Source organism: Bos mutus, chromosome 4, assembly GCF_027580195.1.
Source record: "Bos mutus isolate GX-2022 chromosome 4, NWIPB_WYAK_1.1, whole genome shotgun sequence".
Lineage (NCBI taxonomy): Eukaryota > Metazoa > Chordata > Mammalia > Artiodactyla > Bovidae > Bos > Bos mutus.
The window spans coordinates 108052744-108065178 of record NC_091620.1 but is presented as its reverse complement, the minus strand read 5'-3'; the positions used below and the strand labels follow the sequence as shown (position 1 = coordinate 108065178).

General features: G+C 39.5%; 1 protein-coding gene across 1 annotated transcript in view; it reads right to left on the bottom strand.

Moving 5' to 3' along the window:
• The window catches only part of SAMD9 (sterile alpha motif domain containing 9), a 36371-nt gene extending 26095 nt beyond the window's left edge, over positions 1–10276 (bottom strand). Inside the window, exons 1-2 of the mRNA XM_070369848.1 lie at positions 9910–10276; positions 5229–5361 (exon numbers count right to left, since the gene is read on the bottom strand). The gene's annotated coding sequence lies outside the window, so the exon portion shown is untranslated. The remainder of the gene's footprint in view (positions 1–5228; positions 5362–9909) is intronic.
• Between the last annotated feature and the right edge of the window lie 2159 nt (positions 10277–12435).

Below are 12435 nucleotides of genomic sequence, written 5' to 3'. Positions count from 1 at the left end.
TTTTACCCTACCACATCTGTGAGTAAAAAGTGTTTTAGTTTAACTGGTACCCAAACTATATGTACCCAACTATATATAACTGCCTAATATGTTCTCACTGTCTTGCTGCTGCTGCTGCTGCTATTGCTAAGTCGCTTCAGTCGTGTCCGACACTGTGTGACCCCATAGATGGCAGCCCACCAGGCTCACCATCCCTGGGATTCTTCAGGCAAGAACACTGGAGTGGGTTGCCATTTCCTTCTCCAATGCGTGAAAGTGAAGTCGCTCAATCATGTCTGACTCTTTGCGACCCCATGGACTGCAGCCTACCAGGCTCCTATGTCCATGGGGTTTTCCAGGCAAGAGTACTGGAGTGGGGTGCCATCGCCTTCTCCATCTCACTGTCTTAGGAAGGGTCAAATGTGACACTCAATGTTTATATTTTTACAATAGCTACAAGAAGCATCATTTCAGAACTTATAAGATGAGCCAGAAAAGTCAATCTGCTTTATATATATTGAGTGGACAGATGGAAAGTTAATACAAGTAGTTGAAAGAACAAAATAAAATGACATTATGGATATTATGTCCTACCAGGCAGCTCTTGTTCCTTTGCACACCATGAATATCTTTTAAATAATAGGAGACCATGTGGATATTTCCTATTAACTCTTTATTTCTTACTAATTTCTTCTTTGTGGATGGACTTATAAATTGTGTGCTTGTGTGCCATGACTCATGTGAATGCCGCTTTCCATCTTTCTAAGACTGTAAGAACAAAATTAATCTTCCCATGGCTATTTATATCCAATGCATGTGTTCAGTCTTTTGGACACATGAGGCTCCTTGAAGAGTCGACCGCATTTAAGAACTGGCTTATATCCTATGAGCAATAGATAATCATTGTCAACTGTCCACTGGAAATGCCCGTTTTCCCACAGAGACTAGGTATGTTTGGACAACATACCTAGTTGTTGGAATAGAGACTGTTCCACATATTGTTTAAAATAAAAAAAAAGAAAAGATTGGTTAAACTCAGAGCGCACAGGTACACTTTATTTACTCAAGAGGCTTCCCTGGTGGCTCAGATGGTAAAGCATCTGCCTGCGATGCAGGAGACTCGGGTTCGATCCCTGGGTTGGGAAGATCCCCTGGAGAAGGAAATGGCAACCCACTCCAGTACTCTTGCCTGGAAAATTCCATGGACTGAGGAGCCTGGTAGGCTACAGTCCATGGGGTCGCAAAGAGTCGGACACGACTGAGCGACTTCACTTCACTCAGCTTTAAGCAGAGACCTCTGATGTCTCTTAAAAAATACCTCCCTGGCGGTCCGGTGGTTAGAACTCTGCACTTTCACTGGTGGGGTCTGGGTTCTATCCCTGGTCAGGGAGCTAAGATCTCCAAAGCTGCACGGTGCAGCCAAAAAAATTTTTTCTTCCCCTTTGTTCCATGTCTCTTTTTGGTAACTTAAAATACTATTCACATGATTTAAAATCCCACATTGGGTGTGCATTTCTTATCATAGTTATTTCCACACTAATATACCAGTTATTCCTTCAGAGTGATATCAAACTTACTGTAAGTTTTTGTCTAAGCCAGTCTGTGTTTATTTAGTCAAGTGTTTTGAGGAAATATTGAGAGTATTGTTAATGCTGGAAAATAGAATGATTGTTCGCTAAAGAATTTGCTGATCCAAATAGTCTGTATTTACCTATCCTTCAGAGGTATTGTGATGTGGTTTCACAGTGATTAGTAGAAGCCAACCATGTTTAAAGATATTCTGGCTCTTAGATAGCTCATGCATATTTGGTATTCAGGAATGATATTTATTTTCTCAAATAAAAATGAAAAAAAAAAACATTCAAATGGTTTGAAGAAACATTCTGGGGTATAATTTTTTTTTCAATTTATATTTAACTTAGGTATGAGTAATGAACTAAAAAAAAAAAAAAAAAAAAAAACTATTTATCCAGTTGTTCATTTCCTTGTTTCCAGTGTGATAATTAGTTTTCCAACTATTGGAAAAATATTGTTTCTACTTGAAATCATATAAACTGATGTACCTATAACATATCTAAATGTGAAGGTGAGTATTGGAAAAGGGGTAAACAATAGGGTTTGAGAAAACTAAGGTTAAATGTTTAGGAGAAGGAGATTGAAATAGACTATTAGTGAATAAAGGGCTTTAAACAAAGACTGAAATGGAGTGATACAGATAGTAACTTAAATTCAAGAAGGTCTTGGCAAACTTGGTAAAACACACCCATCTTAGATCAACAAAGCAATATCCATTTAGTGCTTAACAAAAATAAATTGCCTTCATGACTGAATAAACAAAATGTGGTATATTCATACAATGGAATTTATTTGACAATAAAGAAATGAAATCATGATAACGTAACATGGATGAACCTCGAAAACATTATGCAAAACGAAAGGAGCCATTTACAAATGAACATACATTGTGTGATTCCAGTTATATGAAATGTCCAAAATGGGCAAATCCATAGAGACAGAGAGTAGATTGGTGGTTGCCAAGGGCTAGAGGATAGGGGAAATGGTGACTGACTGCTAACGGGTACAGGATTTTTAAGGGTGTGATGAGAATGTTCTAAAACTGTGCACAACTCTATGGATATACCAAAAACCACTGACTTGTATAACTTAAAAATAATTTTATAGTATGTGAATGATCTCATTCTAATAAGAGCCTACTAAGTGCCAGATATGTATCAATAACTTATACTATTCAATTTAATCCTTACCAGATGCTTGCAAACAAAGTTTATTCTCACTTAACAAATGAGAAGACAGAGTTCTAACTCACCTGGGTCACTCGCTCAGTGGAGGACTGGCACTGCTGGGCTTGCATGCTAAGCCTGTCTTCTAAGGACAAGCCTTTTCCATTGGCTGTCCTGCTTCACCCTATTTCCAGAGTTTTCTACTTTAGATCCTCAGTGAGCTCAACTCAGGGGGTCTCTGCATTGTCCTCTGCTCTTTTAACTGCTCTGGCTGTTCCAGCCAGACAGACCTTACTCTGGAGATGCTCCTATCATTCTCCGCAGACCTGCCCTGCCCAGGCCTGAGGCACTATCTTCTCTTAGCCAGTGTCTCACAGTAAGCTCCTCTGGGTGCCCCCAAAGACTGTAAAGAAAAGTTCTAGGTTTTCTCTCCTGTTTGAGCCAATGATTATAGCATTTGCCTCTGGCCCAGAACACTACAAGAAACAGCCCATGAAGGATTTCCTGCTTACAGGCTATTACTTGCCCGGAGAACCGTGTATGCGCACACTGGCATGTGTACATGTGTGTGTAACGTGGGGATGGTGGGAGTGATCTTTTTTTTTTTTCGTCACCTAACAGGGAGACAGGCTCTTTCTTGCTTTCTCCTTCATTGTTTGAATTCTCCCAGGAATTCTATCCAGGGAGATGGGATAGAGTGACTGACATCTGTTCTTCCCAAGCCAGTTTTGTTTTGTTTTTTTAATTCTTTGAGTTATCTCAAAGCTTCCCCCATTATTCAAAAATGAAGACCCTTTATAACATCAACAAATTTCTCAACTGCCCACTCTTATGATGGGAGCTGAGAAGATACATACTGATTTGAAGCTACTGTATATTTGGTAATGCTTTCACATGAATTTTGCACTCTGTCAATTATATGAGCAACTTATATCACTGATCCATATTTGGTCTGGAGTGATATATTGTACTTAATTCAAGGTGACAATAATTTGAGCAAAAAGGTCTTACAGTGCTTTGATATAACTCCTTGGCCCATCACTGTCTTCAACCTTTTTTTCAGCGATGGTTTGTTAATGTTTATACAGAACTTTAGTCTAGTTCACTGTTCTGAGGCTTACAAAGTCTTTTCATGAACATTACCCGATCAGATTTACATTCTGGAGTGTTGGCATATTTTTTAAACATGAGAGAGCTTTATGTTTGGCAAGACCACACAGTGTAAGTAAAGGGGGTGGGGGGAGTTGTGATCAGGAAAACTATTTCATAATTGAATTATGTCTTCTCTCAGCTAATCTGTTTCACCGTTCATTGTGCGTATAGGGCAATCGGACCAGAACCAGTGTTGTCTTGTTTGTTGCTTGCTTTTGCTTTGCTTCTTCAAAAGAAATGCACTTGAAACACCCCTGTCTAAAGTGGGTCAAGGGGGAGCTGCTCCTGGAGCTGCGGAGAGAAATTACAGTTTACCTTCTTTATTCTGTTCTGGGAAAGTTTTGAATCCAGAGTTCTCTTTATGAGTACTTACTCTCAGGATCCATTGCCTAAAGTCTTTTATTTTTTCTCTTGGGGAGTGGTGAGCAGGAAGGATTAAACTAGCAGCTTCAGTGGTGAGAACCAGTGCCCACCCCCACCTTTAGGACACTGGGCCTCAGCAGCCTGAAGGTACTCATGCCTCCAGGAAAGGATGCTCCCAGGCTTGGCTGAGCCCAGCAGGCATATGCTTTGCTTTGATGTTCTTTCAGACTGAAACTACAAAGCTAGCTAGTATCATTTCCTAGGACTGTGTTTAACTACATTAAAATTATGTAATTCTTCTCATAGTCTTTATATAAGCTAATTGTAAAGGAAAGCCTTGAGTAAAATGTTGATTAAACTTTGGAGGTTTTCATCTTTAACCAGATGTAAACTTTTGATAGGGCTTCCCTGGCTCAACGGTAAAAAATCCAGGAGATTCGGGTTGATCCCTGGGTTGTGAAGATCCTCTGGAGAAGGAAACGGCAACCCACTCCAGCATTCTTGGCCTGGGAAATCCCATGGACAGAGGAGCCTGGGGAGTTACAGTCCATGGGGTCGCAAAAGAGTTGGACATGACTTAGCGACTAAACAACAGCAACAACAGAAATTTTGATACCATCTTGAGTTACATCGGACAGAATTTTGCATAGCTGCATGAGTCACAATTTTCTAAACAGTTTGGATCTTTGATCTAAATTTTACTTAGGTCTTCCAGCCTCATCTCCAGAGCCTTCCACCATCAGAAACATTCTGCACCTTGCTTGCTGGAAGGTTTCTTTTTTTTTTTTTTAAAAAACAGTGGCATCTGGTGATGTGTATATGAAAACAATGAGATTTCTCAATAGTTTTCGAATCATTTTGTTAGAAATGGCTTATGTACACTTCAAAGTATATTCATTTCCAAAGTTATGCTTTAGTTTTTAGAATTAGTTTTTAAAGATAGCTTTTAAAGAAAGTTGATGAAACAGATATCTCTAATTCTTAGAAACTTACCAGGGCTTATCTGAAAACTCCTCCTTTTCATATCAGCAACTTGAAATAGGTCTTGAAGAGATTCTTTGATCTCTCACTATTCGATGAGCTGCATTTTCTTGTGAATTTACAGGAGTTACATCCCAGAAGGCATCTATGAGGAAGCAGAGGTATCATAAAAGATCTGGTCATTGCCCAACTTTACCTGGGATATATTTGTTGAGAATCTATTACATTAAAAAATCACAGCAAAATTAAAATGCAATTGATTGGACTGTTACTAGAAACTGTTTGTGGGACAGATTTTCCCCTTAACTTTTTACTAGAAAATTTTTCAAGTGTAGAAAATTTAAAAGCACATGCTTTTTTTAAAAAATTAATTAATTTATTTTAAGAAGGCTAATTACTTTACAATATTGTGGTGGTTTTTGCCTTACATTGACATGAATCACACATACATGTGTCCCCATCCTGAACCCCTCTCCCACCTCCCTCCCCATCCCATCTCTTGGGGTCATCCCAGTGCACCAGCCCTGAGAACCCTGTCTCAGGCATCAAACCTGGACTGATGATCTATTTCACATATGATAATATACATGTTTCAATGCTATTCTCTCAAATCATCCCACCCTCGCCTTCTCCCACAGAGTCCAAAAGTCTGTTCTTTACATCTGTGTCTCTTTTGCTGTCTGGCATATAGGGTCATCGTTACCATCTTTCTAAATTCCATATATATGTGTTAATATACTGTATTGGTGTTTTTCTTTCTGACTTACTTCACTCTGTATAATAGGCTCCAGTTTTATCTACCTCATTAGAACTGATTCAAATGCATTCTTTTTAATAGCTGAGTAATATTCCATTGTGTATATATACTACAACTTTCTTATCCATTCGTTTGCCGATGGACATCTAGGTTGCTTCCATGTCCTGGCTATTGTAAACAGTGCTGCGATGAACTTTGGGGTACACGTGTCTCTTTCAATTCTGGTTTCCTCGGTGTGTATGCCCAGCAGTGGGATTGCTGGGTTGTATGGCAGTTCTGCATGGCATCTCTTTCTATATGTAAATACTTTTAATTAAATAAACATTCAAAATATGTTGCAGGCATACTTTCTCTTTCTCTTCTCCCACACCCTACATTCAGTGTGGAGCAAATGCTATAGGTCGCATCTTCAAAACAGGCATCTGATTACCAGCTACCGGTTCCATTCCTGGTCCAGGTCCCATCATCTCTCTCCTAAATTAAGCAGTGGCTCTCTCACGAGTTTCACTCTTGCTGTAATTGATCCCTTTGGGGACATCTAAAAATCTCAGCTAGAGTGACCCTTTCCAAATGTAAATAACGTACTAATATTCTGTTCAGTTCCTCCAGTGGCTTCCCATTTGACTTGCAGTGAACGCCGAGCTCCTTATTATGAACTTTATGTGTGTGTGTTAGTTGCTCAGTCGTGTCTGAGTCTTTGTGGCCTCACGGACTGTAGACCACCAGCTTCCTCTGTCCATGCTATTTCCCCGGCTAGAATATTGGAGTAAGGGATCTTCTTGACCCAGGGATTGAACCCATGTCTCTTGGGTTTCCTGCATTGGCAGGTAGATTCTTTACCACTATGCTGCATGGGAAGCCCAGGCCTCAGATGACCAGGCACCCTATTGCTGCTGCTGCTACTGCTACTGCTACTCACTTGAGTGGTGTCCGACTCTGTGCGACCCCATAGACAGCCTCCCACCAGGCTCCCCCCTCTGATATAACATCTTAGCTTTGTTTTTCTGTCTCTAAATCTGGTACAGCTCTCTGTTGCTCCTCACAGGTGGCATCTGCTCCTGCTTCCAGCACTTCACTTGTTTCCGCTCCCTGGAATATCCTTGGACACCAGTAGGGCTCACTCCTTCACTTCCTTCAGGTCATTATCAAACATCACCTTCTTACAGAGACACTGCTCTGGTAGCCTACTGAATACGATCCCATCTCCCGATGTCTCCTTTCCCTCATCTGGCTTTTAAAACAAGCTAGATCGGACTTATCACAATCCAGTATTCCATTCCATGTATTTTTACTTATTTACCTTTTTTGTTTTCTGTTCTCTCCATTATTCTGTGTCAAGAATTTTTGTGCGTTTTGTTCACTGTTTTCCAGTGCCTGGCATGTGGTAGCTTCTTAACAAAAATTTGTTGAACGAATAACATATTTTCTAAGAGTAGTTAAAAATAATGAATTTTTGAAAATCATTGAGTTAGCAATGTCTGGTCAAGGAATTTTTGCTCATTATACTTGGGCACTTATTTTACTTGGCTTGAATCCCAGACTGAAATCTGGGGAACTTTCTTTACTCTGCTGCCTGTTAGGCCAGACCTAACTCTAGCTTCAATCATCTGGTCACAAAAGAAGAAAAAAAAAAAGTTTTATCAAAAGGAAAAGAAAGTTAGTGTGTTTTCTCCCCCAGTCCTTCTAGGTACCCCAGTTCCATAATACCCCATAAAACTTTTCTGCTGTGTCACTCCCAGTCCTCAAATGAGGCCATTTCCCAAACCAGACTTCCCCCCGCACGGGTCCCTTTTTCTCCTCGGCCCTCAGGGTTGGCACCTCAGCACGTCTGCTATTTTCCCCTGCTGCCTCTGCTCGGGGAAGCTGATCTCCAGGGGAGGCACCTGGCTCTTTCCACAGACGTACTCTGTTAGGGTCTGATGCAATACCTTCTCTTAGCCCAGGTCTGCTTTCAGTAATTTAAACCATCTCCCCTCTCTCTGCATATCCTAAGGACTCAGAGGACAGACTCCAAATTTTCTCTTTTGATTTAGCCAGTGACTACAATATTCCAATAAGGCCCAACATTCTGGAAATGAAGTAGCACATCAAGAATTTCCCTCTGGAGCTCAGCCCAGTGCTCTGTGGCAACCTGGATGGGCTGGATGGGTGGGGTGGGTGGGAGCTCAAGATGGAGGAGACATGTGTACACTTATGGCTGATTCATGTTATATGGCAGAAACCAACACAACATTGTAAAGCAATTATCCTCCGATTAAAAATAAATTTAAAAAAAGAAAGAATTTCCTTGATTTCCTTGTGTAATCCGTCCCTTATTTTGACAGTTCTCTCTTTGGCTTCTAAGCCGCCAGTGGCTCCCTGGGTGTGGTGTCTAACATCGGGGATGCTGCAAAGGGAACTTTGTGCCATTTAACAGGCGACAGTTTTCTGTTTCATCTTTTTGTTCAGATTCAGCCTATAGATACCAGGGAAACAGAAATACTTTTCTCACATAAGGTCACTGACATTTAATGCTCAAGTATGGAGTCTTTTCTCCTGTTAAATGTAAACATCAACAATACCTGGTCTCAATCAAATATGCTAAACTCTTTAAAAATATCCGTGGACTGATTATAATTTCAAAAGTTTCTCAACTCCTCTCTCCCACATGACAGGAGTGGGGAAAAATAATGATTCTAACCTATTATATTCAGTAATGCTTTTAAAGTAGTTTATAGTTCATCAATTTTAAGACCATATGTATGCATGTGTACATATATAGTTGGAAATATATAAAGGTCAAAATGACTGGTGTGAACAAATTTTGAGAATGCCTTGACACACTCTTGGTTTCCTAGGGGCCCTCATCTTCCTGTTTTGAAATAATCATGAACACAAATCTTATTAATAGTAATCATTGACAAAGGAGCTACAGGATGCCATTCTCAAGTGACTCCTCCAGTTACCTCTCTTGAGGATTAAGAGGTACCAAATCAGCAGAGCTCTTCAGGATGAGAACTGGGGCTCACCCACCTTCATCTCAAGGGATTCTCTGTTGTTGTTAGTTGCTCAGTCGTGTCCTATCTTTGGGACCCCATCGACTGTAGCCCTCCAGGCTCCTCTGAACATGGAATTCTCCAGGCAAGAATACTGGAGTGGGTGCCATTCCCTTCTCCAGGGGATCTTTCTGACCCAGGGATTGAACCCGAGTCTCCTGCATCGCAGGTGGATTCTTTTCCACTGAGCCACCAGGGAAGACTAAGGTCCTCAGTAGCATCCCAGATATCATGCCCTGAGGAGTTGTTCTGCTTCACATGACTGAGAGCTGATTGGGGGAAAGACCATTCAGAATCCTGGCTGCTGCCCAGGAAGGCTACTCACACTGTCTTTTGATGGTCTGACAAACTGAAACCACACACAAGCCAAGCTCAGTTTTATTTTCCTAAGCATAAGTTTAAGTTTTCATTTTAATTTTTAAACCAAATTGCTGTATGAGATGGATGTGAAGGAAGCACTTAACCTAAAAAATAGCCTCTGGGGGATGTTATCTTTGATTAAATATTCTGTTGGACTTCTAATAACATCTTAAGTTCTGGAAGGCAGAATTGCACATGACCACAAATTCCTTTACAGTCTTTTATGTTAAACTTTCCAAAGGTCTTTGCATTGTTTCTGTATCATTTTTCCCCACTGCCCTACATGACCAGAAACCCGCTCACCACCTTAAGTACACTTAATGATCCATTTCTTTTTAGAAGAACATTTATAAAGATAGTCTTAGTTAAATATACCAATATAGAATTAAAACACTCATATTTCTACTTTCAATAGTTTTACAAGTAATGGCTTAGGTACAAACACATGTTTTTTTAATTAAAAACTACAGCTGGAGTTTATAAAAATAGCAGTTTCCTCATAAGCATAAAAAAATAAAAGTGTAATGATTGGGAAACTTACCAGCATTTTTCTGAAAACTTCTTCTTACATCAGAAACTTTAAATGGTTGATTTTAAATTTTGGCTTTCTTATTCTTCTTCTAATGGGAGGAGATACGTGGTTGTAAGAATCCTTTTTAAAAAATAAGGCTTTAACTTGTGAAGTTTACTTGTCTCCTGAAGCCCTGACCCTGTGCAGAAGCAGAGCGAGGAAGTAGAAATGCAAACAGTTTCAGTTTTGCTTCTGAACATATTTCTTTAGGTTTCTAAAATATTAAATGTATATAAATATATGTTGCTGCTGCTGCTGCTGCTAAGTCACTTCAGTTGTGTCCGACTCTGTGCGACCCCATGGACGGCTGCCCTTGACATTACAGAAAATCAACAAAGCTGAACCATTGCTGAGAAACTGTTCACCAGACAGAGTTTCAAGTCACCCAGAGTTAAGAAATCGAGGTGGGAAAAAAAAAAAAAAAAAACCTACAGAAAAAAAAAAAAAAAAATACTGGGAAAACACTGAAAGCTCAGAGTAATCCAAATGTCTGTTACAGGCTGAATTGTTTCCCCAGATTCATAGGTTGAAGCCCTAACCCTCCTTATCTCAGAATGTGACTGTATTTGCAGAGAAGGTCTTTAAAGAGTTAATTAAGCTAAAATGAGGTCATAGGGTGGATCCTAATTCAGATATGACTGGTGTCCTTATAAGAAGAGATTGGTGTTACATGCTCACACAAACACACACACACGCACACACGACATGACCCTGTGAAGACATAGGGAGAAGACAGCCATCTACAAGTCAGAGATAGAGGCCTTAAAAGAAACCAACTCTGACAAATCCCTGATCTTGGACTTTAAGCCTCTGTGAGCAAATACATTTCTGATTTTTAACTCATCTTATCTGTAGAAATTTGTTATGGCAGTCCCAGTAAACTAATACTTATGTACATTGGGTCATCATGAATTTCATTATTTTTTAAAAACTAGAACATTAGTTTTTAAAATTATGAATATAATTGAAGTTCATTTTCAAACTTAAGAAATACAGAATATAGAAAGAAGGGGAGGAACCATATTCAAACATATCTGAATGTAATCTTTGTTTTCCATTATACTTTTTTCTATCCATATATTTTAAAAATATAAATTTAATATTTGAGAAATTTTACCAGATAATCATGTACGGAAACATATAATTTCAAATAGGGAGTGAACAGTGAATCACATTTTATTTCCTGAATTATTCTGATATGAATATAAAAATTCAGAACCACTGGAATATGACAACTTTGGGGGTTGTGTATATAGTTTTTGTTCATTTGTTTGCATTTTAAAATTGGAGGAAAATTGCTTTGCAATGTTGCATTAGCTTCTGCTATTGCTTTTTAAAGAAACTGAAACTGCTACATCTGCTGGTAGAAGTGCTTTGTTTTGCTTTGAAGTTTTGAGATTGTTCAGGTATATCATGGTTCAAGGGCTTCCCAGCTGGCTCAGATGGTAAAGAATCTGCCTGCAGTATGGGGGAACCGGGTCAGTCCCTGGGTTGGGAAGATCCTCTGGAGACGGGCATGGCAATCCACTCTAGTATTATTGCCTGGAGAATCCCATGGACAGAGGAGCCTGGCAGGCCACAGTCCCTAAGGTCACAAAGAGTTGGACACAGCGACTAACACACACACATGGTGTTCATAGACTTATAAAGAATGCCACGAACTATATTTATTCTTACATGAAATCTACAAATTTGGGGAATGATAGTGGAAGTGGTGCCTCTTGCTATCTTCTGTAACACATTTGAATGTTTTCATCAATATTACCATCATCTGTTTAAATCTCCCAGTGTATTTTCTCAAAGTCTGTTTACTTAAAATTGTATGGAATGATATAATTAATAAACAATAAAATCTCAATAACACATACACCCCCACAACCTTGGTAAGCTTGTTAAGCAAAATTCTCTAAGGATATCATGAACATTTTTTCATTAGGTGAAGATCATTTTTATAGTTGTTTGAGCTATAATGTCTACTGATACTCCCAGGTGTTTTCCCAAACTGGCGGGCTATACTAAAACCCAAGTGAGTGTGGACTTTCAGAATGCACACGTTCCTGTGTTCCACAATATTCTAAAGATGAACAATCCACCCCAGTAGGACTCTTGCTACAGTTTTTGTTAAGTTCAGCATTATGTCCACAGTCTTTTGTTCTTTATTATACTTTGTCTCCCTCTCTGAATAAGTATAGTTTCCTAGATTCTCCACTTCCCATCTCCTGAAAATTCTGACCCCCTCATTCTCACCTGGTGACATCTCTTTCTACCTAATGGACAAAATTGAAGGCTTCAGGTGGGCTTTCTCATACACTTCATTCTCCAGATCCCTAAACCCACCTGTGCCCCATCTACCCCTTCTTTGTACCTAATGGTGCAGTTCTGAACCCAGACTCCACAATAATATCATCTGGAGTTTTCAGTAAAAGCAGAAAATGCCCAGGACTGCTTTTGGGCAACCATATATCTCTAGGGACAAGTACATTTTTAAAAGCTGCC